Here is a 6,433-nt window from a genome sequence, read left to right on the forward strand (position 1 = left end):
TGGCGTTTGTCCATACAGTGTTGCACTCATAGGAGTCTGTGACTCTAGGAAGGGCTGTCTTAATGGGTGCCCTTACAGTAGTCATGTTCAAAGGTTTGTTTCCAACCACTGTAAACAGAAAAAAATGAAGTCTTAAGTTTTCTTGGAGTTTTGACAAAAGATGCATAAGCATCTTAACTTCACCCACGGCATCTAGAATGTAAAACCTGAGGCCCAGCCCTGAAGATGGCAGAGACACATTAGGACTCCATTCCCCTTATAGAAGCTTTGAGCAACCAGTAAGAATGGACAGAAACATCTTTCTAAAAGCTCTAGAAAACAGAGGACTGCACTAACAGGATGCATCTAATCAAGAAAAAGGCCACTTAGAGGAGGAGGATCTCAGGGCACCCCGGCTGGCCCCTTGCCCGGGCTCAGCACAGAGCTGGCCTATAGTGTGCAGGTCCCTGGTCTTGGTTCTGGAGGAGCAGAGTTGCCCTTGTGCACATACCCGGGAGCATGAAGGTCTTGCCTAATCTGTCTGGTCATGGCCTAAGGGACTTCTTGTTCTAGAACTTGCCCTGAGTATAGAAGGCAGCTCACAGAGGTCTACAGAACACTGGGAGAGCAGTCAGGTGCAGTACTCAGACCCCAAAGAAACTATTTTCTAGGAGGAGGAGATATTCGTTATCCATGTAAATGGGAATTCCTAGGGCCACACACCCATGCCCAAGACAAGATGCAGGCACACCGAGAAAGGAGCAGGAGGCCCCTCGACTTCTGCCTGGAGCTGTTCTCTGAACGCACTGGAAAATCCCTGAAGAAGAGCACTTGAAGAGGTCACTCTGCAAAGACTAGGAAAGGTCTTGTCTTCTTTATGTTTTGGTTCTGCCATTCAAGGAAAACTATCTTAACACCAGCTGGATACAAGAAACCTCTGGATCTAAATTCCAGCAATGACACATTAAAATATTTAAATGAAAAGAAAAATAATAAAAAGGAAAAAAATATTAACATGTCCATGTTTCAACCAAGTATCACAAAACATACAAAGAAACAGGAACTGATGGCCCAGGTGAAGGAGAATAAGGCATTAGACACCGCCAATGAAGAGGATCAGACCTGGGACATTCCAGGCAGACTTTTTTTTTTAAAGATTTATGTATTTCTCTCCCCTCCCCACCCCACCCCGGTTGTCTGTTATCTTTGTCTATTTGCTGCGTCGTCTTTGTCCGCTTCTGTTGTCATCAGCAGCACGGGAATCTTTCTTTTTGTTGCGTCATCTTGTGTCAGCTCTCTGTGTGTGGGGCACCGTTCCTGGGCAGGCTGCCCTTTCTTTCGCGCTGGGCGGGGCACACTCCTTGCGCGTGGGGCTCCCCTGCGTGGGGGACACCCCTGCGTGGCACAGCACTCCTTGCGTGCATCAGCACTGGGCATGGACCAGCTGCACACGGGTCAAGGAGGCCCGGGGTTTGAACCAGGGACCTCGCATGTGGTAGGCAGATGCCCTAACCACTGGGCCAAGTCCGCCATCCCAGGCAGACTTTAAATAAATAAATGGTCCTGACAGAATGTTGTGAATCCCAGATTATGTTCTTTAATCCATTTCTTTGGGTGCGGGGGCCTTTACATTAAATTAGGTTGAGGGGCCTCTGATTACAGATTACTTGATAAAATGACTTTTGATTGGACTACATTAGGAGGCATGAGTCAGCTTGGCTCCTTACCCTCTTGCTTAGTCTGATATAAACACACGCACAGAAAGAAGCTGCCATATATGATCAGGCCAAGTGAGGCCTCCAGGTTTGCCTACGGCTGCAGAAAGGCAGAAGCCCTGAGAGACTGAGAGGAGGAAGCTAGGAAAGAGACAAGCTCTATGCCTGGTTGCCCATAGCTAAGCTCTGGGAGATGGTAGATTCTGGAGGAGAAAGCACAGCCCTTGGCAGAGATGACCTGCCCTCTCATCTCGCTCCACCATGCAGCAATGCGTCAGGAGCACCAGTAGCTGACTTTGGTGAGAAAGCATCTCTGCTGATGCCTTGAACAGTTCACGTTAAGTAAAAACCACAAGTTTTTGTGCCACATAAATCCCCTATATAAAAGGCACTCCATTTCTGGTACTTTCCATCAACAGCCCTTTGGCAAATTAAGACGTCCTATATATACCAGAGAGCTAAAGGAAGACATGGGCAAAGATATAGAGGAAAGTATGAAAAGGAACCAAACAGCTGAGGGCCTCAGTCACAGAAATAAATTCGGCAAGCAAGTTCAAGAGCAAACTGGAAAGGGTAGAAGATTCAGTGAACTTGAAAATCTAGACAAGTGAAATCATCCAGTCTGAGGAAGAGAATGAGGAACCTGTGGGACACCAGCAAGCTTACCAATATATGCATTGCAGGAGCCCCAGAAGAAGGAGCAGAGAGAATACTCAAAGAAATAATGACTGAAAACTTCCCAAATTTAATGATATGAATATACACATCCAATATGCTCAACAAACTCCAAACAGTATAAACCCAAATAGACCCACACTGTACTACGTTATAAACTGCTGAATGCCAAAGATAGAGAATTCTGAAAACCACAAGAGAAAAGCCACATGTCACATACAAAGGAGCCTCGATAAAATTAAGTGCCGATTTCTCGGCAGAAACCATGGAGCCAAGAAGGCAGTGGTGGAAGACATGTTTAAAGTAGACAACAAAAAAACTGCCAACCAAAAGTTGTTTCCAGTAATATTCAAACATGAGGACAAGATTAAGACATTCCCAGATGAACAAAAGCTCAGGGAATTCATCACCACTAAACCAGCTCTAAAGAGAGATGCTAAAGAGAGTTCTGTGGTCTGTGGGTTGAAAGGAAAGACACTAGAAAATAAAGCTGTGATGAAGAAATCAAGATCTCTGGGAAAGATAATGAGACAGGTAAATATAAATAATAGCACTTTTGTATTTGATTTGTAATGCCATTTTTTACTTCTTACCTATTCTAAAAGGCAAATGCATAAATGTAATGATATATCTATTGGTCTTGGACTCTATAAATATGTAGCATTTGTGGCAACTACATAAAGGTGAGGGGGGTAGGAGGTATAGGAACATGGCTTATATAACTAAGTGGTATCAAAGGAAATGAGATTATTAGATTTAGGATGTTAAACTTAAGCCTCATGGTAACCACAAAGAGTGCAAATTCACGGGACGAAAGGTGGAGGGTAGAGTGTAGGGTGCCATTGGGTAAGGGATAAGGTAGGAGAAACAGAGTTGGTCACGGGTGAGAGTTCTCTTTAGGGAGCAGGGAGGCCTATAGCAATGGAGGGTGGTGAGGGCACTGCAGCACTGCCAGTGTGACTGACCCCCCTGGGAGGGGCTGGCACGGGGAGATTTATGTTGTATATGTATTTGCACAGTTAGAAAGGGAAGAAGAAGAAAAAAAAAACTAAGGTGACAATGAAAACTGAATGCAATATTGGGACATAAGAAAAAAATGGAATATAGAAGTAAGCTTTGCATTAAGTGTGAATTGGCTGAGCTTGATGGTTGCCCTGGAAGTGCTTGCATGGCTGGGTGCCTTGTTTGCAGAGTGCACGTGGAGGCTGCTGTGTTCAGGGATATGATGTGTGCAGTCTGCTCCTGGGGGTTTGGAGGGGATGGCTGGAATGCTGTGGCAAAGGTGGCAGAATGTTGCTGGATCTGGGTGAAATAATCACCACAAAGCCATGTTCCTCAAATGACTTTTGAGGGGTACACTAGAGTTAGGTTTGAGTTGGGTTTTGTATTATTATTGCAACTGTCCTGTATGAAATTATTTCAAAGTATTAAGTTAGAAAGTATATATAGGTACCAGGCAACAGGGTGGTAACAGGGATGGGAAGTTAAGGCTTAAAAATACAGGGTTCCTATCTGGAAAGATGGAAATGTTTTGGTAATGGATGGTGGTGATGGTAGCACAACACTGTGAATGCAATTAACGGCACTGAGATATATATATATATCTGAATGTGGTTAAAAAGGGAAATGTTAGGTTGTGTATATGGTGATAGAATAAAACTTTTTAAAAATCCATGCAACCTTTACTACACAGTGAACCCTAAGTTAAAGCATAAACCATGGACTATAGTAAACCATAGTACAATCGTAAAAATGTCCTTCATCAGTTGTAACAAATGTACCACACCAATGCTAGGTGTTTAATAATGGGGTGGTATATAGGAACTGTTATTTTATGCATAACTGTTCTGTAAACTGACAACTTCTCTAATAAAAAATATAAACCCACAAGGATGAGGAAAACACTAAGAACAGCTTAAATTTTGGAAGCTGGAAATCAGACAGCTGGAGGTAAATGGAATCCTAAGCTGGGAAGGAAGCCAAGATCTACCCATTTCCACCACGGCTCTCTCCAAGTACCTCTGAAATGGGCAAAGCAGACCACAGGCAGCCAACTGGAAGGAATATGACAGGACACGCAGGCAGCTGGAAGCAAGGGGATGACATTCCCTGCTTTTCCTACCGGGCTCCCAAAACCTTTAGGGAGAAGCTTTTCCAGCAAAGTCTGACCTCCTGCGATCCTTCCCTCAGGGCCTCTCCTCAACCATCCCAGCCAAAGCACCATACTGCAGACGGACAGCTTTTTAAATTTCCATGTTTCAAAGATACTTTAACATGCAATGAAATACTAAGGCAATGTCCAATAGCACAAGTTTTGCTACACATTTCCTGTAGTTTCTTAGCAGCAGAAAGATGTGATCCCAGAGTTCTGCCGACCAGCACGGCACTAACATAACTCACCCATTTCCAATCTGCTTTTTAGGTTCTCAACCCTTAACCATGAGCTAGGGATTGCCAGACACCTGAAGAACAAGAGACCAAAAGAAAGATAGATGATACAGGGAGCAGCTCCAAACTCTGAGCTTCAGAACACAAGTGGCCAAAAAACCCTGCCTTAGTAAAAGAGAACACTTGGAAAACAAAAGAATGATAGATGAAATCAAAAGCTCAAAGGGAAAGACCATTCCAGGGGGAGGATGTGGCTCAAGCAGTTGGGTGCCCACCTACCACATGGGAGGTCCTGGGTTTGGTTCCCAGTGCCTCCTATATAAGCAAGATAGAAAGCTGGTGCAGCAAGCTAACACAAGAGGATGCAACAAAGAGACACAGCAAGGAAACACAATGAGACACAACAAGCAGGGAGCAGAGGTGGCTCAAGAGATTGGGCACCTCCCTCCCACCTGAGAGGTCCCAGTTCCTTCTAAAAAGATGAGCACACAGTGAACAAACACAGAGCAGACAGCCAGCACAAACAACGAGGGGAGAAGGGTGAGGGGAGAAATAAACCATTCCAAGAGGTCCAATATCTAATAGAAATTCTAGAAATAAGAAAACTTGAAAGACTGAGCATGGGTTTCCAGATGAAAAGAGCCCAGCCACCATCTGCAGACCACATAGCTAAAAATAAACCTGAGGATGTATAGCCAAAGAGATCCGCAAATATGAAAAAGCACACTCAATTCAATACAAAGTATGAGGGTAAAATACAATTATTCTTAAAGAAACAAGGGCTCAAAAATCTATACTTCCCACATACCCTTCCTCATCCTCAGGAAGCTCATGAAGAATAGATTCATCAAGATGAGGAGAAAGAAAATGGAGTCAGGACATAGGATGCAACAGGTTGCCACGTGAGAGGTAAAAGGCTGAGGATTCGCAGGGGCTTCAGGGAAAACAAAAAACAGTAAAATACGTTAATGCATCACAACAAATGAGAGCCTCAGACAACATGAAAGTCACAACTGAATAATCAAAACTAAGCCAATAAAGCACTGCCTCCAAGGAAAACAAAAGCTGTAGAAAAGAAAAAATTGTTATTACTTGGCTTGGCTGCTAATAGCTTACACAGTAATAACTGGTAGACACTAAATAGTGAGCCTAGCAAAATGATTACACTGAGACTGGAAAGGTATACATTGGGGGGGAGGGGGGGGAGCGGGGAGCTGTGCAAGTGGAAAAGAGAGTGCCAGTGACCCAGAGAGAATACTAGTGGTACTGGCTGAAAAAGAATACTTCAACTAGCCATTAAAGCCTATAATTAGACATACAGGGATGAGTATCAAAAAGCAGCTAAAGGGAAACGGACTTTGGCCCAGTGGTTAGGGCGTCCGTCTACCATATGGGAGGTCCGCGGTTCAAAACCCGGGCCTCCTTGACCCGTGTGGAGCTGGCCCATGCGCAGTGCTGATGCGCACAAGGAGTGCCCTGCCACGCAGGTGTGTCCCCCGCGTAGGGGAGCCCCGCGCGCAAGGAGTGCACCCATAAGGAGAGCCGCCCAGCGCGAAAAGAAAGAGCAGCCTGCCCAGGAATGGCGCCGCCCACACTTCCCGTGCCGCTGACGACAACAGAAGCGGACAAAGAAACAAGACGCAGCAAATAGACACCAAGAACAGACAACCAGGGGA

Source organism: Dasypus novemcinctus, chromosome 23, assembly GCF_030445035.2.
Source record: "Dasypus novemcinctus isolate mDasNov1 chromosome 23, mDasNov1.1.hap2, whole genome shotgun sequence".
Lineage (NCBI taxonomy): Eukaryota > Metazoa > Chordata > Mammalia > Cingulata > Dasypodidae > Dasypus > Dasypus novemcinctus.